General features: G+C 49.0%; 3 non-coding genes across 3 annotated transcripts; all 3 read left to right on the top strand.

Annotated features, from left to right (window-relative positions):
• Window positions 1-383: 383 nt before the first annotated feature.
• Window positions 384-547, top strand: LOC119976945. The gene has a single exon (XR_005463099.1). It is a non-coding gene; the product is annotated as a U1 spliceosomal RNA (small nuclear RNA).
• Window positions 548-7,673: 7,126 nt separating this feature from the next.
• LOC119976946 lies at window positions 7,674-7,837 on the top strand. Its single transcript, XR_005463100.1, has one exon. It is a non-coding gene; the product is annotated as a U1 spliceosomal RNA (small nuclear RNA).
• Window positions 7,838-22,992: 15,155 nt separating this feature from the next.
• On the top strand, window positions 22,993-23,156 carry LOC119976947. Its single transcript, XR_005463101.1, has one exon. It is a non-coding gene; the product is annotated as a U1 spliceosomal RNA (small nuclear RNA).
• The last annotated feature ends 2,382 nt before the right edge of the window (window positions 23,157-25,538 follow it).

Here is a 25,538-nt window from a genome sequence, read left to right on the forward strand (position 1 = left end):
CACTCGTGCCTTCAAAAACCTCCTCATCAATCTCTCTCTCTCTCCCAGTGTCAGAAAAGTTAAATCTTTCCTTGCTGAACAAAGTTAGACAGAGAAAGTTTCCTTTCCGGAAAGCTGAGCCTGCGTTTGACAGATAGGTACGTTAAGGGGCGGTTCACTTCCTTTTAAGGACAATATGCAAATGAGCTTAGTGGGCTTTTTAAGCAACGTATGTCTTACTAGAGAGGAACATTCCAACATTTGTCAGAATAATACAGAAGTTCCGGCTTTTGTGGTGAGAGGAAATTGTAAGTAAAGCAATAGTTTGGCGGTGTAAATGCAGTAAGTGTGAGTGTAAGATGTGATGTGTGGTGTGGGCTTGGAGGCTGTGAGCGTTTTTAAGCATACTTACCTGGCAGGGGTGAAACCATGATCAAGAAGGTGGTTCGCCCAGGACGAGGCTAGCCCATTGCACTTCGGGTGTGCTGACGCCTGCGATGTCCCCAAATGCGGGATACTCGACTGCAAAATTTGTGGTAGTGGGGGACTGCGTTCGCGCTCTCCCCTGATTTACAAATCAAAAATAGAACTGAATTCACGGACTTACCAATAGGACGCTGAACTCTTTTTACACCCATCCAGTCCTTTGCATTTGCTGCTGTTATGTCGTCTTTCCACCCAGTAATTGCCCGTGTCCATTATTTTGCTCCCTTCGATTGTCACTGGACAATTATTCGTTCTGCTCATACTTTATTACTTCTGCCTGCAATCGACCCACAGCTAGGATTTATTTCCCCAGAAAAAATTGCCCTCACCCCACACAATTCTCCCCCTGCCATTATATTTTGTGGCCAGCAAATTCCAAGCACCGTGGGCTGGATTCTCCATTCCTGAGGCTGGCGCCAATGGAAGATCCGTGGAGTTTCATGACGGGAAAATTGGCGCGAAACCCTCACCAATTCCAGAATGGGTGAGTGGTTAGAACATAGAACAGTACAGCACAGAACAGGCCCTTCGGCCCTCAATGTTGTGCCGAGCCATGATCACCCTACTCAAGGTTAGCACTGGCGTTGCGCGGAAAATGGTTGGAGAATCGCCAGGTCCCGTGCTGCACAGACGCAGGGCTGACAAGCTGCAGCCACCCATATGTGTGCTGCATAGAACCTTTTGCCGCGTCCATCAGGAAGGATCCAGGTATAAAAGGAGTGACAATCCCAGGCAGCGGAGGTGTGCAAGTCAAGGCCTCCCTGTACATGGACGATGTCGTCGTTTTCTGCTTGGATCCCGCGTCTGCTCGTAGACTGTTGAATGCTTGCGCCAAGTTTGAACTGGCCTCGGGAGCCAAGGTAAACTGCGGCAAGAGCGAAGTCATGTTCTTTGGGAACTGGGCCGACTGGTAATTTGTCCCCTTCACTGTCAGGTCAGGTTACCTGAAGATGCTGGGGATATGGTTTGGAGTGGCTGGGGTGTGCACCAAAAACTGGGAGGAGCACATTGCCAAGGTAAAACAGAAACTGGGCTGGTGGGAGCAACGCTCCCTCTCCATTGCGGGCAAAACCCTGGTCATCAGGTGTGAGGTACTCTTGGTGTTACTGTACATGGCGCAGGTTTGGCCCATTACCTGACCCTACGCCGCAGCAGTCACCCGGGTCATCTTCAAATTCATCTGGAGATCCAACATAGACCGTGTCCAAAGGGACATCATGTACAAATCTCTGGATAAAGGAGGGAGGAACGTGCCTAATGTCGCCCTCATCCTGATGGTGACCTTTGTGTGCAGCTGCATCAAGCTGTGCGTGGACCCCCGGTATGCAAACACCAAGTGTCACTACATACTGAGATTCTACCTGTCCCCGGTGTTACGAAGGATGGGCCTGGCCTCATTGTCGGGAACGCTCCAAGTAGTTGGACCGTGCTGTACCACCTGTCCCTTGTGGAAAAAGTTTTGAAGAAAAACACCTTTAACCAAAAGACAATGAAGCAGTGGTCAGCACGTAATGTCCTCGAGGCCCTCAGGGAAAAGGAGACTGTGGAGGATGTTGGATGGTTCCCTGAGCAGACTGTCAGAGTCATCTGGCAGAATGCCTCATCACCAGAACTTACAAACAAGCACCAAGACCTAGCTTGGCTGGTGGTGAGAAAGGCCTGAACTGTGCAATCTCTCTTCATACAACACCCTCTGTAATCAATTGAGTGAACATTCTCTGAATTGCCTCCAATGCCACTACATCTTTTGTCAAATAAGGAGACCAAAGCTGTGCACAATACTCCAGGTGTGGCCTCACCAATGCCGTACACAGTTGCCACAACACTTCCCTACCTTTATACTCAATTCCTTTTGCTATAAATGGCAACATTCCATTTGCTTCCTTTATTGTCTGCAGCACCTGCATGCGAGTTTTCTGTGAATCTTACACAAGGACACCAAGGTCCCTCTGCATTGGAGCACCCGGAAGTCTTTCACCATTTAGGTGATAAGTTTCTATCCTATTTTATCGATCAAAATGCATGGCCTCACACATTATCCACATGAAAGTCTATCTGTCGCATTTTGGCCCACTCTCCTAATCTATAAATATCCATTTGTAAGGTTCTGGTTTCCTCATTGCAACTTACTGTCCCACCTATTTTTGCATCATCTGCGAATTTGGCTATAGAACCTTCTATCCCTGTATCCAAGTCGTTAATATAGATTGTAAATAGCTGGGGCCCAAGGACCGAACCCCGTGGCACCCCACTAATTACATCTTGCCACCCAGAAAAAGACCCATTTATCCCGACCCTGTCTCCTGTCTGTCAGCCAGTCTTCTATCCAAGTTAATAAATTACCCCTAATCCCATGTGATCTCACCTTGTGAATTAACCTTCTTTGCAGCACCTATTCAAACACATTCCGGAAGTCTACTATATTACATCTAAAAGATCCCCATGATCGACTTTGCTTGTTACAGCTTTGCAAATTAGTCAAACGTGACTTTCCCTTCATAAAACCACGATGACTCTGATGGATAGCGCTGTGGCTTGTGCGTGTGTGTCAGTGTGTCCAAGGGGGGGTTTGTGTGTGTGTGTGTGTGAGTGTGTCCAAGGGGGGCTTTGTGTGTGTGTGTGTGTGTGTGTGTGTGTGTCCAAGGGGGGGGGGGGGGGTTTGTGTGTATGTGTTTGTGAGTGTGTCCAAGGGGGTCTTTGTGTGTGTGTGTGTGTGTGTGTGTGTCCAAGGGGGTCTTTGTGTGTGTGTGAGTGTGTCCTAGGGGGTGATTTGTGTGTGTGTTGTGTGTATGTGTATTTGGGGTGTGTGCCATATAAACATAGCAGTGCTGAAGGAGGCCATTCAGCCCAGGCTCACTTCCCTGCCCTATTCCAATAATCCCTTAACCCAGTGTTTTTCATGGCAGCACGGTGGCGCAGTGGGTTAGCACTGCGGCCTCACAGTGCCGAGGTCCCAGGTTCGTTCCCGGCTCTGGGTCACTGTCCGTGTGGAGTTTGCACATTCTCCCCGTGTCTGTGTGGGTTTCGCCCCCACAACCCAAAGATGTGCAGGGTAGGTGGATTGGCTAAGTTAAATTGCCCCTTAATTGGAAAAAATGAATTGGGTACTCTAAATTTTTTTTTTTAATCCCAGTGTTTTTCAAACTTTTTGTCCGGGGACCCATTATTATCAACCGGCCAAACTTCGGGACCCAACCCGGCCGACCTCCACGACCCACGACGGCCGACCTTCGCGACCCACGCCGGCCGACCTTTGTGACCCACACCTGCCTACCTTCGCAACCCACACCGGCCAAACTTAGCGACCCACCATTTTCTCTGACCTTGTTTGTTGCTGACAAAACTGGAGGAAATGGCTTTGGGTCCCTTTGGCCCCAATGGTCCCTTTGTCCTTTTGGCCCCCCCGACCTTGAAAAATAAAGGCTAGGACCATATAAAAACAAATGTGGCCCCACTGCGCATGCGTGCCTGATCATCGGTGCCATGCGCATAGTTTTGCGCATACGCATTGATGATCGGGCACACATGTGGAGTGCGGCCAAATTTTAAAAATCTGTTCCTGGCCATTTTGAAGGCCACTCGCAGCGGCATTATTAAAAGCCGGCTGTTGCTCATGGATTTGAGCAATCGGGAGCGCTGCGACGGACGGCTCCGCGTCCCTCCCGCCACCTGCCCGCGACCCACCCATGGGTCATGCCCCCGGGTTTGACATTGCGTGCCTTAACCTAACCTAAACATTTGTCTTCAACACTGGGACAATTTAGCATAGCCCATCCACCCAACCTGCACATCTTTGATTGTCGGTGGAAACTGGAGCACCTGGAGGAAATCCACTCAGATAACGGGGAGAAAGTGCAAACACCACACAGTCACCCTAGGCCGGAATTCAACCCAGGTCCCCGGTGCTGTGAGGAAGCAATGGTAACCATTGTGCCACCATGTCACTGACCTGGGCCGGGATTCTCCTGTACTCGGCGGGGCAGGAGGTCCCGGCGTGATGGAGTGGCGTGAACCGGCCAGCCGGCGGAAGTCCGCACATGCGCCGGAGCATCAGCGGATGCTGATGTCATCCCCCCGCATGTACAGCGGAGGGGGGTCACTTCCGCCTCCGCCATGGTGAAGGCTATGGCGAAGGCGGAAGGAAAAGAGTGCCCCCACGACACAGGGCCGCCCGCCGATCGGTGGGCCCCAATCGTGGGCCAGGATTGACGCCGGCCCCCGGCGATTCTCCGACCCGGCCCGGGGGGGCGGGGGGGGGGGGGGGGGGGGGGGGCGGGGGGGGTGGTCGGAGAATCCTGCCCCTGGCGTGTGAGTGCGTCGGGTATGTGTGTTTCAGGGGATGTGTGCCAGCAGATGTGTATGTGTGTGTTAGGGCTGTGTGTATGTTGGGGGTGTGTTTGTGTGTGTCGAGGGATTGTGAGTGTGTCAGGGGTATGTGTGTGTGGCTACAGTAGTGTGTGTTTCCGGATGGTAATTGTGTGTTGGGTGTGTGTGTGTCAGGGCATCTGAATGTGTGTGTGGCTGTGTCGGGTGTCTGTAAGTATGTGTCAGGGATATGCTTGTGTGTGTGTCATATTGTGTGTGTGTTGGGGTATGTGTGCATGTGTATGTATTGCAATGCATGTATATGTGTGACAGCGGTGTGTGTGTCTGTGCGTGTGTCGGGGTGATTGTGTGTGTCAGGGGTGTGTGTGTTTGTTGGGTGTGTGTGTGCGCATTGGGAGTGTGTGTTCCGGGGTATGTGTGTGTTTTGGGGTGTGTGTGCATGTTGGTGTGTGTATTGTGGGATGCGTTTGGGGAGTTGTATGAGCCGGGGAGTGCTTGCTGATGTGTGCGTCTGTATTGGATGTCTGTGTGTGTGTGTCGAGAGTGTGTGTATATACTGTGGGTGTGTGTTGGTTTGCATGTGGAGGGAGTGTATGTGTGCTGGGGGTGTGGGTATGTGTGTGTCAGGGGTGTGTGTCGCGGGTACGTATGTGTGTGTTGGGATGTATGTGGAGGGGGTGTATGTGTGTTGAGTGTGTCGGTATGTGCATGTTGGGTGGGCGGCTCGATGGCGCAGTAGTTAGCACTGCTGCCTCACAGCGTCTAGGTCCCAGGTTCGATCCCGGCCCTGGGTCACTGTCCATCTGGAGTTTGCATGTTCTCCCTGTATCTGCTTGGGTCTCACCCCACAACCCAAAGATGTGCAGGGTAGGTGTATTGGCCACGCTAAATTGCCCCTTAATTGGAAAAAAATAATTGGATACTCTAAATTTATTGAAAAAAAATGTCGGTCAGAGGACAGCACGGTGGCACAGTGGGCACTGCTGCTGCCTCATGGTGCCAAGGTCCCAGGTTCGATCCTGGCTCTGGGTAAACGTCCGTGTGAAGTTTGCACATTCTCCCCGTGTTTGCGTGAGTTTCGCCCCCACAGCCAAAAGATGTGCAGGGGAAGTGAATTGGCCACGCTAAATTGCCCCTTAATTGGAATACATGAATTGGGTACTCTAAATTTATTAAGAAAAACAAATTAGGGCAGCAGGGTAGCATGGTGGTTAGCATAAATGCTTCACAGCTTCAGGGTCCTAGGTTCGATTCCCGGCTGGGTCACTGTCTGTGTGGAGTCTGCACGTCCTCCCACTGTGTGCGTGGGTTTCCTCTGGGTGCTCCGGTTTCCTCCCACAGTCCAAAGATGTGCGGGTTAGGTGGATTGGCCATGCTAAATTGCCCGTAGTGTCCTAATAAAAGTAAGGTTAAGGGGGGGTTGTTGGGTTACGGGTATAGGGTGGATACGTGGTTTTGTGTAGGGTGATCATGGCTCGGCACAACATTGAGGGCCGAAGGGCCTGTTCTGTGCTGTACTGTTCTATGTTCTATGTTCTAAATGTGTGTCTGGCATGTATGTGTGTCAGGGTGATTGTATGTGTCGGGGTGTGTTTGTCAGGAGTGTGTGCTGGAGGTGTGCGTGTCAGGTGAGTGTGTATGTGTGTTGGGGGTGTCTCTGAGAGGGTGTGTAGATGTGTCGGGTGTGTGTACGCGGGTTGTGGTTGTGTGTTTCGGGATGTGTGTGCCCTTGTGTATGGTGTGTATATGTGTGTGTGTGCAGGGGGTGTGTCCCCATGAACATTAACCTGAAGCCCCAAAAGAAACCTTCTCAGATTCTTCTTAATAACCTGCCCATGATCCTAAAACCAAACCAGTGTAGCCTGCTCCTGGTTGGTTCCTAATATACTGTTCCAGGAAACAATCTCTAATACATTCAATGAACTCTGCCTCCGGTCTATGTAAGGGCAGCACAGGTAGCATTGTGGATAGCACAAATGCTTCACAGCTCCAGGGTCCCAGGTTCGATTCTCGCTTGGTTCACTGTCTGTGCGGAGTCTGCACATCCTCCCCGTGTGTGCGTGGGTTTCCTCCGGGTGCTCCGGTTTCCTCCCACAGTCCAAAGATGTGCAGGGTAGGTGGATTGGCCATGATAAATTGCCCATAGTGTCCAAAATTGCCCTTAGTGTTGGGTGGGGTTACTGGGTTATGGGGATAGGGTGGAGGTGTTGACCTTGCTGTTTCCAAGAGACGGTGCAGACTCGATGGGCCGAATGGCCTCCTTCTGCACTGTAAATTCGGTGAAATTCTATGAAATTCTATGTACACATTAAAATCACCAATTATTATTGCCGTACCTTTCATGCAAGCTCCTGTATTTCCTGGTTTATACTGTGTTCTACTGTAAAACTACAGTTTGAGGACCTATAGATTACTCCTACCAAGGATGCCTCTTGAACATCACTATCATATCTGCTTCCACCACCACCCCCGACAGCAGGTTCCACACTCACTACTCTCTGTGTAAAAAAACCTGACTCACACATCTCCTCGAAACTTTGCTTCCCATACATTATTATTATTTGTTTTGAATATATATTTAGAATACCTCATTCTTTTTTTTTAATTCCAAAAACGGTCCCTCAGTTTGACGGGCAAGTACGTTAGGGGCGGTTCACTTCCTTTTAAGGACAATGTGTAAATGAGCTTAGTGGTCTTTTTAAGCAATGTATGTCCTACTAGAGAGGAACATTCCAACATTTGTCAGAATAATACAGAAGTTCCGGCTTTTCTGGTGAGAGGAAATTGTAAGTAAAGCAATAGTTTGGCGGTGTAAATGCAGTAAGTGTGAGTGTAAGATGTGATGTGTGGTGTGGGCTTGGAGGCTGTGAGCGTTTTTAAGCATACTTACCTGGCAGGGGTGAAACCATGATCAAGAAGGTGGTTCGCCCAGGACGAGGCTAGCCCATTGCACTTCGGGTGTGCTGACGCCTGCGATGTCCCCAAATGCGGGATACTCGACTGCAAAATTTGTGGTAGTGGGGGACTGCGTTCGCGCTCTCCCCTGGTTTACAAATCAAAAATAGAACTGCTATTCAAAGAATTACTAATAGGGCGTTGAACTCTTTTTAGAGCTATCTTTGCTGCAATTATTTATTTTTCCACCCAGTAATTGACTACGTCCATTATTTTGCTCCCTTCCATTGTCACCGGACAATTATTCGTTCTGCTCGTAGTTTGCATCCTCCTTATTTATCCATCTTTGCCAAGAATCTATCCACCTTTGCCTTGAAAATATTCAAACTCGGAGTCTCATGTGATTGTTGCAAAGTTAAGGAGTTGACTGTATTTTTCTGCTGCTTATCTTGCAATCCTTTATTTTGTCCTAGTTCACAGTGTCCTGGTTATGCCACCCATCTGCACGGCCTTTGGAAAGAGCACCCTACTGAAGCCCGCATATCTATCCTATCCCAGTAACCCCCACTTAACATTTTTTGGACACTAAGGACAATTCAGCATGGCCAATCCACCTAACCCGCACATCTTTGGACTGTGTGAGGAAACCGGAGCACCCGGAGGAAACTCATGCAGACACAGGGAGAATGTGCACACCCGCACAGAGAGTGACCTAGCCGGGAATCAAACCTGGGACCCTGGAGCTGTGAGGCAACAGTGCTAACCATTTTACTACCGTGCTGCACTCATGTTTAACTTTTCCAGGGATATATGTCTTGCGTTGGGCATCCTGATTGGTATTTTTGCGAAGAGGAACTGTGATAAATTGTAGGAATCCTCATTTGATTGTGGCAGTCAGGTTGTGCTGGGGTGGTGGTTGGGGGGGGGGGGGGGGGGGGGGGGGGGGGGAACGCAGCCTGAAGTGGCATTGTTGACGGTGAACAGACTTTCGCTCGGTGTGCTGTGTACTTCCGAATGATGGCCGCTATTGAGTATGTTTTTCTGGATGAGGATCTTGACTGTATTTCAGGTCTTTAGAGCTCAGTTTGAAGATTTGCGAGTTATCCTTGGGAGAATGGTGGAGGTGCATGAGACTGCTTGAATTCGAAAGGGCATGTTCCCTTTGAGTCGTAAAGTTCCTATTACTGTATATAGGGCAGCATGGTGACACAGTGGATTAGCCCTGCTGCCTCACGACGCTGAGGTCCCAGTTTCGATCCCGGCTCTGGGTCACTGTCCGTCTGGAGTTTGCACATTCTCCCTGTGTTTGCGTGGGTCTCGCCCCACAACCCAAAGATGCGCAGGATCGGTGGATTGGCCACGCTAAATTGTACCTTAATTAGAAAAAATTAATTGGGTACTCTAAATTTTAAAAAAAAGAAAGCACTGCTGCCTCACGGCACTGAGGACCCGGGTTCCATCCTGGCCTTGGGTCTCTGTCCATGTGGAGTTTGCACATTCTCCCCAAGTCTCACCCTCACAATCTAAAGATGTCAATTTAGGTGGATTGGCCACACTGAATTGCCCCCTAATTGGAAAAAAAGAATTGGGTACTCTAAATTAATTTTTAAAAAGATCCTGTTGTATGGCATGTTGCCTATCCTGACAGGTTTGGGAGGCAGAGGCTGGACAAGGTGTGTCCGTGAGCCTGATCCCTGTCAAGAAGTGGGAGGCGAGTTCCCTATTGAGTATGAAAAGTGGGCGGCGCAGTGGTAGCACTGCAGTCTCACAGCGATGAGGTCCCAGGTTCGATCCCGGTTCTGGGTCACTGTCCGTGTGGAGTTTGCACATACTCCCCGTGGGTCTTGTCCCCCACAACCCAAAGATGTGCAAGGTAGGTGGATTGAACACGCTAAATTGTCCCTTAATTGGAAAAAATGAATGGGATTCTCTAAAAATGTTTTAAAAAGTATGAAAAGTGGTTGCCATGCTTTAGTCGTCTTGATTTGGAGGCTGGCTGCATCAGGCTTCAAGAAGCATAGAGTATTTGATTTGAGAGGCCTGGGGCCATTTGGGCCCGCTGACCACTAGCCTTGTGCTGTTCCATTCTTGGTGCTTGTCTGAGGGGTTGGCGGTGGCCGTTTGTTGAGCCATCCCCCCGGCTGGTGCCCAGAGTGGTTTGGCTGACAGAGCGGCAGCATGGTGGAAGTGAAAGTGCTTTGTTTGTTGGAATCTTTGCGAGATCCTGAGGAGTGTTCAATGACCCCGTCTTGGCTTTGGCCTTCTCAAGCAACATAGATGCTGTTATTATACCGCAATTCTTCTATAATCTTGGACGTTACTCCCTTGTGATTGTGCTGTTGATTACTTATTGTTGTTTTTTTTCTCCTGCAAGGGCATGTGAGGTGTGAGCACAAGGCGGGTGTCATCTGTTATCTTCTGTTAGTAAAAATTAGATTGAGTTGATTTTGTGAAATGTGGTCTGTGCACAATTTTACTCCTTTCTGTCATTGTCATAATCCTTGTGGTTATGGTCGGTGATGGTTTTTGTCACTCCCTTACCCCGTTTATAATGAAGATTAGTGGAGTCAGGGGGTTGATGGGTGGATGGTTGGGTTGGAGTTGGGTGCCAGGGTTAGTTAAGTCCTCACTGGGATTGAGAATAGCCCCCCAGTTAGAGCTAACCGATCGGGTTTTTATTTTGGCTCCTTTTGTTGTTTTGAATTTAAGAATCTGGGCCTTTTTCCTTTGATGGGCTGGATAGGTTATGTGTCCTGGGGTCGAGTAGGTTCATTACTTTGTAAAATAAATTTAGAGTGCCCAATTCTTTTTTTCCAATTAAGGGGCAATTTAGCATGGCCAATTCACCTAACCTGCACATCTCTTTGGGTTATAAGGGTGAGACCCATGCAGACGCGGGGAGAACCCCACACAGACAGTGACCTGAAGGTTTGGTCATAATCTGAACAAGTTGATGCCGGTCTTCTCTGTACAAATATATGGAATGATGTTGCTTCTGTACTGGGCCTGAGACTGGGTATTGTGGTGTGTGGCAAACGTAACTCCCCTTTAGATTATCACAGAATCCACAGTGCAGAAGGAAGCCATTCGGCCCATTGAGTCCGCACCGGCTCTCGGAAAGAGCACCCCACCCAAGGTCGACACCTCCATCCTATCCCCATAACCCAGTAACCCCACCCAATAAGGGCAATTTTGGACACTAAGGGCAATTTGTCATGGCCAATCCACCTAACCTGCACATCTTTGGACTGTGGGAGGAAACCGGAGCACCCGGAGGAAAGCCACGCACACACGGGGAGGATGTGCAGAGTCCGCACAGGCAGTGACCCAAGCCGGAATCGAACCTGGGACCCTGGAGCTGTGAAGCAATTATGCTATCCAGAATGCTACCGTTCTGCCCAACTGGAGTTGACGCATATTTTCTTTGTTCGTTACTTTTCATAAGAGTTTGGTTCAATTAGGCCTGCATTTACTGGAGATGAGAAGAATGACAGGAGATCCGATTGAAACGTATAAAATTCTAACAAGACTGGACAGACTAGATGCAGGGAGAATATTTTCCCTGGTTGGGGAATCTAGAACCAGCGGATACAGTCTCAGGATGCGGGGTAGATCATTTAGGACTGAGATGAGGAGAAATTTCTTCACTCGAGGGGTGGTAACCTGCAGAACCCGTGATTGGTTCCTGCATGGGTGTAGAGGGTTTGGTATCCGAGGAGAGGAGGCTGTGGTGTGTCATTACTGCTAGAGTTGAGGGAGATATATATTGGGGCACGTCCGTGCATGGCACGGAAAATCTATTCTGAGCTCTCATGGTAATTGCGAGCTGAGCGGTGCTATTTCATCAGGTTTTCATGGCTTCTTCCTCTTTCTCCCTTGGTCTCTGGTGGGGCTATAGAGGCATTTAGCTATGTCTAATGATTGTATTGAGCCAGTCACATTGTTGTTCTCCTGCCCCCCTCATGCATGCTGGTCCTTGCCCATGGCGATGTATTGTTTTTGTAAATTTGTGTTGTTTGTTAAAATGCAAAACCTTAATAAACATTCTTGAATAAAATTATTCAAAGACTCCGTTTCCGCCACCTTTTGAGCAAGAGTTTTCCAAAGGCTCATGGTCCTCAGAGAAAAGAATTCGCCTAATCTCTGTTTTAAATGAGCAATCCCTTAAAACAGAGATCTCTAGTTCTAGACTGTCCCACAAGAGGATACAGCCTCTCCCCATCCACCCTGTCAAAACCCCTCAGGATCTTGTATGTTTTAATCACGTTGCCTTCAACTCCAGCAGAAACAAGCTGAGCCTGTCTAGCCTTTCCATAAGACCATAAGACATAGGAGCGGAAGTAAGGCCATTCGGCCCATCTAGTCCACTCCACCATTCAATCATGGTTGATTTCAATTCCATTTACCCGCTCTCTCCCCATAGCCCTTAATTCCTCGAGAAATCAAGAATTTATCAATTTCTGTCTTAAAGACACTCAACGTCCCAGCCTCCACCGCCCTCTGTGGCAATGAATTCCACAGACCTACCACTCTCTGGCTGAAGAAATTTCTCCTCATCTCTGTTCTAAAGTGACTCCCTTTTATTCTATGGCTGTGCCCCCGCGTCCTAGTCACCCCTGCTAATGGAAACAACTTTCCTATGTCCATCCTATCCAAGCCATTCATTATCGTGTAAGTTTCTATTAGATCTCCCCTCAACCTCCTAAACTCCAATGAATATAATCCCACGATCCTCAGACGTTCATCGTATGTTAGGCCTACCATTCCTGGGATCATCCGTGTGAATCTCCGCTGGGCCCGCTCCAGTGCCAGTATGTCCTTCCTGAGGTGTGGGGCCCAAAATTGCTCACAGTATTCTAAATGGGGCCTAACTAGTGCTTTATAAAGCCTCAGAAGTACATCCCTGCTTTTATATTCCAAGCCTCTTGAGATAAATGACAACATTACATTTGCTTTCTTAATTACTGACTCAACCTGCAAGTTTACCTTTAGAGAATCCTGGACTAGGACTCCCAAGTCCCTTTGCACTTTAGCATTATGAATTTTGTCACCGTTTAGAAAATAGTCCATGCCTCTATTCTTGTTTCCAAAGTGCAAGACCTCGCACTTGCCCACGTTGAATTTCATCAGCCACTTCTTGGACCATTCTCCTAAACTGTCTAAATCTTTCTGCAGCCTCCCCACCTCCTCAATACTACCTGCCCCTCCACCTATCTTTGTATCATCGGCAAACTTGGCCAGAATGCCCCCAGTCCCGTCATCTAGATCGTTAATATATAAAAGAGAACAGCTGTGGCCCCAACACTGAACCCTGCGGGACACCACTTGTCACCGGTTGCCATTCCGAAAAAGATCCTTTTATCCCAACTCTCTGCCTTCCGTCTGACAGCCAATCGTCAATCCATGTTAGTACCTTGCCTCGAATACCATGGGCCCTTATTTACTCAGCAGTCTCCCGTGAGGCACCTTGTCAAAGGCCTTCTGGAAGTCAAGATAGATAACATCCATTGGCTCTCTTTGGTCTAACCTATTTGTTATCTCTTCAAAGAACTCTAACAGGTTTGTCAGGCACGACCTCCCCTTACTAAATCCATGCTGACTTGTCCTAATCCGACCCTGCACTTCCAAGAATTTAGAAATCTCATCCTTAACGATGGATTCTAGAATTTTGCCAACAACCGAGGTTAGGCTAATTGGCCTATAATTTTCCATCTTTTTTCTTGTTCCCTTCTTGAACAGGGGGGGTTACAACTGCGATTTTTCAATCCTCTGGGACTTTCCCTGATTCCAGTGACTTTTGAAAGATCATAACTAACGCCTCCACTATTTCTTCAGCTATCTCCTTTAGAACTCTAGGATGTAGCCCATCTGGGCCCGGAGATTTATCAATTTTCAGACCTTTTAGTTTCTCTAGCACTTTCTCCTTTGTGATGGCAACCATATTCAACTCTGCCCCCTGACTTTCCTGAATTGTTGGGATATTACTCATGTCTTCTACTGTGAAGACCGACGCAAAGTACTTATTAAGTTCCTCAGCTATTTCCTTGTCTCCCATCACTAGATTACCAGCGTCATTTTGGAGCGGCCCAATGTCTACTTTTGCCTCCCGTTTGTTTTTAATGTATTAAAGACACTTTTACTATCATTCCTAATGTTACTGGCTAGCCTACCTTCATATTTGATCCTCTCCTTCCTTATTTCTCTCTTTGTTATCCTCTGTTTGTTTTTGTAGCCTTCCCAATCTTCTGACTTCCCACTACTCTTTGCCACATTATGGGCTCTCTCTTTTGCCTTGATGCATTCCCTGACTTCCTTTGTCAGCCATGGCTGCCTAATCCTCCCTCTGATAACCTTTCTTTTCTTTGGGATGAACCTCTGCACTGTGTCCTCAATTACTCCCAGAAACTCCTGCCATTGCTGTTCTACTGTCTTTCCCACTAGGCTCTGCTTCCAGTCGATTTTCATCAGTTCCTCCCTCATGCGCCTGTAATTACCTTTATTTAACTGTAAAACCTTTACATCTGATTCTACCTTCCTTCTTTCAAATTGCAGACTGAATTCTACCATATTATGATCACTGCTTCCTAAGTGTTCCCTTACTTTAAGGTCTTTTATCAATTCTGGCTCATTACATAACACTAAGTCCAGAATAGCCTGTTCCCTCGTGGGCTCCATCACAAGCTGTTCCAAAAAGCCATCCTGTAAACATTCAATGAATTCCCTTTCTTTGGGTCCACTGGCAACATTATTTACCCAGTCCACCTGCATATTGAAGTCCCCCATGATCACTGTGACCTTGCCTTTCTGACATGCCCTTTCTATTCGTGGTGCATTTTGTGCCCCTGGTCCTGACCACTGTCAGGAGGCCTGTACATAACTCCCATTATGGTTTTTTTGCCTTTGTGGTTCCTCAACTCTACCCACACAGACTCCACATCGTCTGACCCTATGTCGTTTAGTGCTATTGATTTAATTTCATTTCTAATTAACAAGGCAACCCCGCCCCCTCTACCCACCTCTCTGTCTTTTCGATAGGTTGTGAATCCCTGGATGTTTAACTGCCAGTCCTGAATCCCCTGCAACCACGTCTCTGTGATGCCTACCACATCATACCTGCCAGTCACAATCTGGGCCACAAGCTCATCTACCTTAGAACATAGAACATAGAACAGTACAGCACAGAACAGGCCCTTCGGCCCTCGATGTTGTGCCGAGCAATGACCACCCTACTCAAACCCACGTATCCACCCTATACCCGTAACCCAACAACACCCCCACCTTACTTTTTAGGACACTACGGGCAATTTAGCATGGCCAATCCACCTAACCCGCACATCTTTGGACTGTGGGAGGAAACCGGAGCACTCGGAGGAAACCCACGCACACACGGGGAGGACGTGCAGACTCCGCACAGACAGTGACCCAGCCGGGAATCGAACCTGGGACCCTGGAGCTGTGAAGCATTTATGCTAACCACCATGCTACCATGCTGCCCTAAACCTTGTTCCGTACACTGCGGGCATTTAAATATAGCACCTATAATTCCCTATTGACTGTCCCTTTTTGTTTTCTTAGTGTGGTGGACCTTGGTTTACTGAGCCTTTCCATACACTGTGTCATATTTTGTGAGATGGGGACTATCGTAACCTCTCCTGAGCTCTGTCTTTTCGTGATTTTTTGTAATCCTAAGCAGCTACGCTTCCCACTGATTCCTTCACCTCTTGGTTCCCTGACTTTCCCTTCCCCCCAATCTCTAGTTTAAAGTCCTATTGACCACCCTATTTACTCTTTTCGCCAGAACACTAGTCCCAGCTCGGTTCAGGTGGAGACCATCCCAACGGTATAGGTCCCCCCTGTCCCAAAACTGATGCCAGTGTCCCATGAAAAGGAACCCCTCTTTCCCACACCACTCTTTCAGCCACGTGTTAACTTCCCTTATTCTTGCCTCCCTATGCCAATTTGCACGTGGCTCGGGCAGTAATCCGGAGATTATGACCCTTGAGGACCTGTTTTTTAATTTGAATCCTAGCTCTTTATAATCTCTAAACAGGTCCTCTTTCCTAGACTTGCCTATGTTGTTGGTACCGACATGGACCACAACAACTGGATCCTCCCCCTCCCTCTCCAATATCCTTTCAAGCAGGTCAGAGATGTCCCGCACCCTAGCACCGGGCAGGCAACATACCATGCGGGACCCTCTATCCTGCTCACAAAGGATACTATCTATCCCTCTGATAATAGAATCCCCTACAACTACAACTTGCCTATTTACTTCCTCCCCTTGAATGGCCTGCTGAACCATGGTGCCTTGGTCAGCTTACTCATCCTTCCTGCAGCCCTGTTCGCCATCCACACAGGGAGCAAGTGCCTCGTACCTGTTGGACAGGGTCAAGGGCTGAGGCTCCTGAGTTCCTGACTGCTGGTTCCCTTTACCTGCCTGACTTGCAGTCACACCCTGCTGTCCCTGGCCACTGGCAGGATTTAAACTATTTACTCTGACAGGTGTGACTGCCTCCTGAAACAAAGTGTCCAGGTAAGCCTCCCCCTCCCGGATGTGCCTCAGTGTGTGAAGATCAGACTCCAGCTCATCAAGTCTGAGCCGGAGTTCTTCGAGCAGCCAACACTTACTACAGATGTGGTCGCTGCAGGTCGCAATGAGATCTGCCAGCTCCCACATCAAGCAGCTTAAGCACATCACCTGACCAGCCATCTCTAATTAATTAATTTGTTTAATTTAAGTTTACGAGTTTTAAATTTGGGGCAGATTGGTTATCAACCAATCAGATCACAGCTTCCCTCTGACGTCACTTTTGAAAAAAAAAAGTGGAAAACAGGAAGTTACCGTTTGGTCTGTATACTCACCCAGAGACTGCTCCTCCTCCTCTGAACGGCTCCCGAAACTAGGCCTCGATCCCCGGGTTAAAGTGAGTTTTTATACTCACCCAGAGACTGCTCCTCCTCCTCTGAACGGCTCCCGAAACTAGGCCTCGATCCCCGGGTTAAAGTGAGTTTTTATACTCACCCAGAGACTGCTCCTCCTCCTCTGAACGGCTCCCGAAACTAGGCCTCGATCCCCGCGTTAAAGTGAGTTTTTATACTCACCCAGAGACTGCTCCTCCTCCTCTGAACGGCTCCCGAAACTAGGCCTCGATCCCCGGGTTAAAGTGAGTTTTTATACTCACCCAGAGACTGCTCCTCCTCCTCTCTTTCCTCATGATACAACCCACCCACCTCACTCCAGTTATTAGTCTGGTAAAACGTTCCTGAACAGCTTCCAGCACATTTACATCCTTCCTTAGCCAGTACTCCAAATGTGATCTCACTGGTGCCTGACAGAAGCTGGCCTACTTTGGTGTTCAATTCCCCTAGCAATAAATTTTACCATTTGATTAGCTTTCCTAATTAATTGCTGTGTCTGCATACAAGCCTTTTTAAAGACAAACATTTAAGTACCCAATTCTTTTTTTATCCAATTAAGGGGCAATTTAACATGGCCAATCAACCTACCCTGCACATCTTTGGGTTGTGGGGTAAGACCCACGCAGTCATAGAACATAGAACAGTACAGCACAGAACTTCGGCCCTCCATGTTGCGCCGAGCAGTGTCCAAAACCAAGATCAAGCTATCCCACTCCCTGTCATTCTGGTGTGCTCCATGTGCCTATCCAATAACCGCTTGAAAGTTCCTAAAGTGTCCAACTCCACTGTCACAGCAGGCAGTCCATTCCACACCCTAACCACTCTCTGAGTAAATAACCGACCTCAGACATCCCTCCTATATCTCCCACTCTGAACCTTATAGTTATGCCCCCTTGTAACAGCTACATCCACCCGAGGAAATAGTCTCTGAAAGTCCACTCTATCTATCCCCCTCATCATCTTATAAACCTCTATTCACGGTGATAATGTAGAAATTCCAACGTTCAGTGACCCGGGCCGGGATCAAACCCGGGTCCTTGGAGCCGTGAGGCAGCAGAGCTGACCACTGTGTCACTGTGCTTCCCGCCTGCTTACTGGCTTTCTGTGATTCACCTTTGTCATTTTCATTCACGCATCCACTTGTTCATTGGCCAGCAGAGGGCGGCGTTGCACCATTGTCCTGAGAAGCCAGAGAAACAGGCTTTGTGGAAGAAATGCTTTGACCACTTTTTCATTCGTTCACCCAGAAATAAATGACCTCCCATTGCAGCGGCCAGCTACTTCTAAAATGACTTTTACCTCCCAATGCCAAATCAGCTCCTGAAGTGATATTTTTCTTTTTTCTTCTGATAATAAATCTTGCCTTTAATTATTTGTCCAATTCCCTTTTGAAGGTTAACATTGACAGCAGTAGCTGGTTTACGATGTGAGGGGGAGAGATGTGGTGAGGGAATGAACCTATACAGGTGAGTAAGGCTCCCCATCAGTCCAGGCTGGGTCTGCACAGAAGTGTGGATGTACGAAGGAATCTGGGTGTCCTTGTCAATGAAAGTGCAGCCAACAATTAGGAAGGCAAATGGTATGTCGGCATTCATTGCAAGAGGATTTGATTTCATAGAACATACAGTGCAGAAGGAGGCCATTTGGCCCGTTGAGTCTGCACTGACCCATTTTAAGCCCTCACTTCCACCCGGTCCCTGTAACCTAATAACCCAATAACCTCTCCCAACCATTTTGGACACCAAGGGCAATTTATCATGGCCAATCCACCTAACCAGCACGTCTTTGGACTGTGGGAGGAAACCGGAGCACCCGGAGGAAACCCACGCAGACACAGGGAGAACGTGCAGACTCCGCACAGACAGTGACCCAGCCGGGAACCGAACCTGGGACCCTGGTGCTGTGAAGCCACAGTGCTATCCACTTGTGCTACTGTGCTGAAGTAGGAATGTCTTAATGCAGTTATGGAGGGCCTTGGTGAGACCACACTTGGGGTATTGTGTGCAGTATTGGTCTCCTTCTCTAAGAAAATATATACTTGCTATAGAGGGAGTGCAGCGGAGGTTCACTAGGCTGACACCAGGATTGGCGGGACTGTCCTATGAGGAGAGATTGGTTGAACTGGGCCTGTATTTACCAGAGATGATAAGAATGAGAGGAGATCTGATTGAAATGTATAAAATTCTAACAGGGCTGGACACACAAAATGCAGGGAGAATATTTTCCCTGATTGGGAAATGTAGAACCAGCGGATACAGGGCGCGATTCTCCGAGACCGCGCCACTTTTTCACCGCGATTCTCCCAACAGGCGAAATCGGTCCCGTCTGGTTCATCGCGGCGCAAGCCGGAGAATCGCCCGAAGCACCGAAAATGGTGATTCTCAGGTACCCCCTCTATTCTCCGGCCCGGATGGGCCGAAGTCCCTACGGCGTGACCCCAGCTTTTATTAGTCGTGAGACAGTCGTGCTGGCTGACGTTGGCTGCTGAGGAGGTGAGCGGACTGTCCCAGAGTCTCCTCAGACTGGAGAAGGCTTCCCCGAGAAACTGCGGCCAATGGGGGGACGCTGTGGCCAACAGCAGAGGGGATGGCCGCGGAGTGGCCCGTCGTCGCCGCGCAGGCTGCAGGCCCTCATGGCCGTGATGTCCAGGGGGATGCCGAGGGGAACATTGACCCCTAAATGCTGAGGAAGGCACAGGATGCGGGCACTGATGTCGAAGTGGATGGGTGGGTGGAAGGAAGAGGAGGAGGAGGAGCCACTGATGGTGGAGCCAGGGCGCCACAGGCGGCCATCAAAGCCAATGAACTCTGCCTCCAGGCTACCTTTAACAATTCGATTCCTCCAGTCTATGTACACATTAAAAGCAGCCATTATTATTTTATTTTTTAAAAAATAATTTTTATTGAGATTATCAAAAACATATCAAAAACAGAAAATAACAACAAGAAAACAGTATTAACAACAAATGAAAAAATGAAATGAAAATCGCTTATTGTCACAAGTAGGCTTCAATCAAGTTACTGTGAAAAGCCCCTAGTCGCCACATTGCGGAGCCTGTCCGGGGAGGCTGGTACGGAAATCGAACTGTGCTGCAGGCCTGCTTTAAAAGCCAGCGATTTAGCCGAGTGAGCTAAACAACAAAAAGAAAAATACAATAACCCCCAAAACCAACCCCCCCCCCCCCCCCCCCCCCCCAGTAACTACAAAAAGAAGAAATAGATAAGCACCCGGCATATTCAATAAACACATATATACATTTCTCCCTCCCCCGAAACCCACCCCCCCCGGGGTTGCTGCTGCTGCCGGCCTATTTTCCTACCGTTCTGCCAGGAAGTCCAGGAATGGCTGCCACCGCCTAAAGAACCCCTGTACTGATCCCCTCAGGGCAAATTTCACCCTCTCCAATTTGATAAACCCCGCCATATCATTGATCCAGGCCTCCACGCTTGGGGGCCTCGCAACCTTCCATTGAAGCAAAATCCTCCGCCGGGCTACTAGGGACGCAAAGGCCAGAACACCAGCCTCTTTCACCTCCTGCACTCCCGGCTCCACTGCAACCCCAAAAATTGCGAGTCCCCAGCCTGGCTTGACCCTGGATCCCACCACCCTCGACACCGTCCTTGCTACCCCCACCAAAATTACCCCAGCGCTGGGCATGCCCAGAACATATGGGCGTGGTTCGCTGGGCTCCCCGAGCACCTAGCACACCTGTCTTTGCCCCCGAAAAACCTACTCATCCTCGTCCCGGTCATGTGGGCCCTGTGCAGCACCTTGAACTGTATGAGGCTAAGCCTCGCACTGGAAGGGGAGGAATTCACTCATTTCAGGGCACCTGCCCACGTCCCCTCCTCAATCTCCTCACCCAGCTCCTCTTCCCATTTACCCTTCAGCTCCTCCACCGAGGCCTCATCCACCACCTGCATGACGTGGTACACGTCCGAAATCCTCCCCCCTCCAACCCACACCCCCGAGAGCACCCTGTCCCGTACCCCACATAGGGGCAGCAGAGGGAACCCCTCCACCTGCCACCTGGCAAACGCCCTAACCTGCATGTACCTAAACATGTTCCCCGGGGGAGCCCAAGCTCGCGAACCTCCCCTCCACAAACAGGTCCCTCAATCTCCTAATATCTACCCTGTCAGCCAAGAAACCCGCCATCGATGCTCCCTGGAACAAACGGGTGGTTCCCCTGTATCGGGGACTCCATCGAGCCCCCCACCTCCCCCCTATGCCGTCTCCGTTACCCCCAAATTTTGAGGGTAGCCGCCACCACCGGGCTCGTGGTATACCTCGTTGGAGGGAACGGCAACGGCGCCGTTACCAGCACCTCCAGGCTCGTGTCCACGCAGGACGCCATCTCCATCCTCCTCCATGCTGCCCCTGCCCCATCCATTACCCACTTATGCACCATCGCTGCTTTGGCAGCCCAATAGTACCCACAGAGGGTGGGCAACGCCAGCCCCCCCATCCCTGCCCCGCTCCAAAAACACCCTTCTCACCCTCGGAGTCCCATGCACCCATACAAATCCCGTAATACTCCTGTTGACCCTCCTAAAAAAGGCCTTCGGAATATGGATGGGGATAAACCTCGGGGGCACCGTGATCTTGACGGACTGGACCTGCCCGCCAGCGACAGCGGCAACATGTCCCATCTTTTAAACTCCTCCTCCATTTGCTCCACCACCCTAATGAGGTTAAATTTGTGAAGGGCCCCCCAGCTCCTAGCCACCTGGACTGCCAGGTACCGAAAGCTCCTCCCTGGCCTTTTCAGTGGGAGCCTACCAATCCCCTCCTCTTGATCCCCCGGGTGCACGACGAACAGCTCACTCTTACCCAGGTTGAGCTTGTACCCAGAAAAGCCCCCAAATTCCCTAAGGATCTTCATCACCTCCGGCATTCCTCCCACTGAGTCCGCCACATATAGCAACAAGTCATCTGCGTATAATGACACTCGGTGCTCCTCCCCACCCCGCACCAGACCCCTCCAATTCCTCGACTCCCTCAACGCCATGGCCAGGGGCTCAATTGCCAATGCAAAGAGCAAGGGGGACAGGGGACTCCCCTGTCTCGTCCCCCGGTACAACCAAAGGTACTCTGATCTCCTCCTATTTGTGGCTACGCTCGCTATCGGGGCTTCATATAACAGCCTCACCCAACTGATAAACCCCTCCCCGAACCCAAACCTTTCCAGCATCTCCCACAAGTACCCCCTCTCAACCCTATCAAAGGCCTTCTCCGCGTCTAATGCTACCACTATCTCCGCCTCCCCTTCCACCGCCGGCATCATTATAACATTCAGAAGCCTACGTATATTGGTGTTCAGAGCACCCATTATTATTGCCGTACCTTTCATGCAAGCCCCTGTATTTCCTGGTTTATACTGTGTTCTACTGTAAAACTTCAGTGTGAGGACCTATAGATTACTCCTACCAAGGATGCCTCTTGAACATCACTATCATATCTGCTTCTCCGGACAGCAGGTTCCACACTCACTACTCTCTGTGTAAAAAACCTGACTCACACATCTCCTCGAAACTTTGCTTCTCATACATTGTTATTATTTGTTTTGAATATATATGTAGAGTACCTAATTCTTTTTTTTTCAATTAAGGGGCAGTTTAGCGTGGCCAATCCACTTTGCCCATCTTTGGGTTGTGGGGGTGAGACCCACGCAGACACGGGGAGAATGTGTGAATTCACATGGTCGGTGACCCAGGGCCGGGATTAAACCCTGGTTCTCAACGCTGTGAGGAGGCAGTGCCAACCACTGCGCCACCATGCCTCTCGCACATAAAATCTATGACTTCAAGTAATTAAATTTCCACCATGGGGAAAAGCGTCTGATTACCCACTCTGCCAATACCACTCATAATGATATAATCCTCGGCGCTGTGTGTGTGTTGGGTATGTGTGTGCTGGGGTTGTATCGACATGAACGACCTGAAACCTCAAAAAAGTTCTCCTCAGATTCTATCTCAATAATCTCCTCATGTCTCTAAAAACAATCATCCTCGTGACTCTAAAAATGCCCTACTCAATTTTCCTGTCTCTCCCAGTTTCAGAAAAATTAATTCTTTCTTTGCTGAACAAAACTCGGCAGAGGTTTTAATTGCAAAAACGGTCCCTCAGTTTGATGGGCAAATACGTTAAGGGGCGGTTCACCTCCTTTTAAGGACAATATGCAAATGAGCTTAGCGGGCTTTTTAAGCAACGTATGTCCTACTAGAGAGGAACATTCCAACATTTGTCAGAATAATACAGAAGTTCCAGCTTTTCTAGTGAGAGGAAATTGTAAGTAAAGTAATAGTTTGGCGGTGTAAATGCAGTAAGTGTGAGTGTAAGATGTGATGTGTGGTGTGGGCTTGGAGGCTGTGAGCGTTTTTAAGCATACTTACCTGGCAGGGGTGAAACCATGATCAAGAAGGTGGTTCGCCCAGGACGAGGCTAGCCCATTGCACTTCGGGTGTGCTGACGCCTGCGATGTCCCCAAATGCGGGATACTCGACTGCAAAATTTGTGGTAGTGGGGGACTGCGTTCGCGCTCTCCCCTGATTTACAAATCAAAAATAGAACTGCTATTCACGGGCTTACCGATAGGGCGCTGAACTCTTTCTAGAGCTATCTTTTTGCTGCAGTTATGTATTTTGCCACCCAGTAATTGACTACGCCCATTATTTTGCTCCCTTCCATTGTCACCGGACGATTATTCGTTCTGCTCGTAGTTTGCATCCTTCTTATTTATCCATCTTTGCCGAGAATCTATCCACCTTTGCCTTGAAAATATTCAAACTCGGAGTCTCATGTGATTGTTGCAAAGTTAAGGAGTTGCAATCCTTTATTTTGTCCTAGTTCACATTGTCCTGGTCATGCCACCCATCTGCACTGGCCTTTGGAAAGAGCACCCTACTGAAGCCCGCATATCTATCCTATCCCAGTAACCCCCACTTAACATTTTTTGGACACTAAGGGCAATTCAGCATGGCCAATCCACCTAACCCGCACATCTTTGGACTGTGTGAGGAAACCGGAGCACCCGGAGGAAACTCATGCAGACACGGGGAGAATGTGCACACCCCGCACAGAGAGTGACCTAGCCGGGAACCGAACCTGGGACCCTGGAGCTGTGAGGCAACAGTGCTGACCATTTTACTACCGTGCTGCACTCATGTTTAACTTTTCCAGGGATATATGTCTTGCGTTGGGCATCCTGATTGGTATTTTTGCGAAGAGGAACTGTGATAAATTGTAGGAATCCTCATTTGATTGTGGCAGTCAGGTTGTGCTGGGGTGGTGGGGGGGGGGGGGGGGGGGGGAACGCAGCCTGAAGTGGCATTGTTGACGGTGAACAGACTTTCGCTCGGTGTGCTGTGTGCTTCCGAATGATGGCCGCTATTGAGTATGTTTTTCTGGATGAGGATCTTGACTGTATTTCAGGTCTTTAGAGCTCAGTTTGAAGATTTGCGAGTTATCCTTGGGAGAATGGTGGAGGTGCATGAGACTGCTTGAATTTGAAAGGGCATGTTCCCTTTGAGTCGTAAAGATCCTATTATATAGGGCAGCATGGTGACACAATGGATTAGCCCTGCTGCCTCACGGCGCTGAGGTCCCAGGTTCGATCCCGGCTCTGGGTCACTGTCCGTCTGGAGTTTGCACATTCTTCCTGTTTTTGCGTGGGTCTTGCCCCACAACCCAAAGGATTGGCCATACTGAATTGCCCCTTAATTGGAAAAAAAGAATTGGGTACTCTAAATTTATTTTTAAAAAGATCCTGTTATATGGCCTGTTGCCTATCCTGACAGGTTTGGGAGGCAGAGGCTGGACAAGGTGTGTCCGTGAGCCTGATCCCTGTCAAGAAGTGGGAGGCAAGTTCCCGATTGAGTATAAAAAGTGGGCGGCGCAGTGGTAGCACTGCAGTCTCACGGCGCTGAGGTCCCAGGTTCGATCCCGGTTCTGGGTCACTGTCCGTGTGGAGTTTGCACATACTCCCCATGGGTCTCGTCCCCCACAACCCAAAGATGTGCAAGGTAGGTGGATTGAACATGCTAAATTATTCCTTAATTGGAAAAAATGATTTGGGTACTCTAAAAATTAAAAGGAAAGTATGAAAAGAGGTTGTCATGCTTTAGTCATCTTGATTTGGAGGCTGGCTGCATCAGGCTTCAAGAAGCACAGAGTATTTGATTTGAGAGGCCTGGGGCCATTTGGGCCCGCTGACCACTAGCCTTGTGCTGTTCCATTCTTGGTGCTTGTCTGAGGGGTTGGCGGTGGCCGTTTGTTGAGCCATCCCCCCGGCTGGGGCCCAGAGTGGTTTGGCTGACAGAGCGGCAGCATGGTGGAAGTGAAAGTGCTTTGTTTATTGGAATCTTTGCGAGATCCTGAGGAGTGTTCAATGACCCCGTCTTGGCTTTGGCCTTCTCAGGCAACATAGATGCTGTTATTATACCGCAATTCTTCTATAATCTTGGACGTTACTCCCTTGTGATTGTGCTGTTGATTACTTATTGTTGTTTTTTTCTCCTGCAAGGGTGTGTGAGGTGTGAGCACGGGGCGGGTGTCATCTGTTATCTTCTGTTAGTAAAAATTAGATTGAGTTGATTTTGTGAAATGTGGTCTGTGCACAATTTTACTCCTTTCTGTCATTGTCATAATCCTTGTGGTTATGGGAGGGTGATGGTTTTTGTCACTCCCTTGCCCCGTTTATAATGAAGATTAGTGGAGTCAGGGTGGGTTGATGGGTGGATGGTTGGGTTGGAGTTGGGTGCCAGGGTTAGTTAAGTCCTCACTGGGATTGAGAATAGCCCCCCAGTTAGAGCTAACCGATCGGGTTTTTATTTTGGCTCCTTTTGTTGTTTTGAATTTAAGAATCTGGGCCTTTTTCCTTTCATGGGCTGGGTAGGTTATGTGTCCTGGGGTCGTGTAGGTTCATTACTTTG

This window comes from Scyliorhinus canicula, chromosome 13, assembly GCF_902713615.1.
Source record: "Scyliorhinus canicula chromosome 13, sScyCan1.1, whole genome shotgun sequence".
Lineage (NCBI taxonomy): Eukaryota > Metazoa > Chordata > Chondrichthyes > Carcharhiniformes > Scyliorhinidae > Scyliorhinus > Scyliorhinus canicula.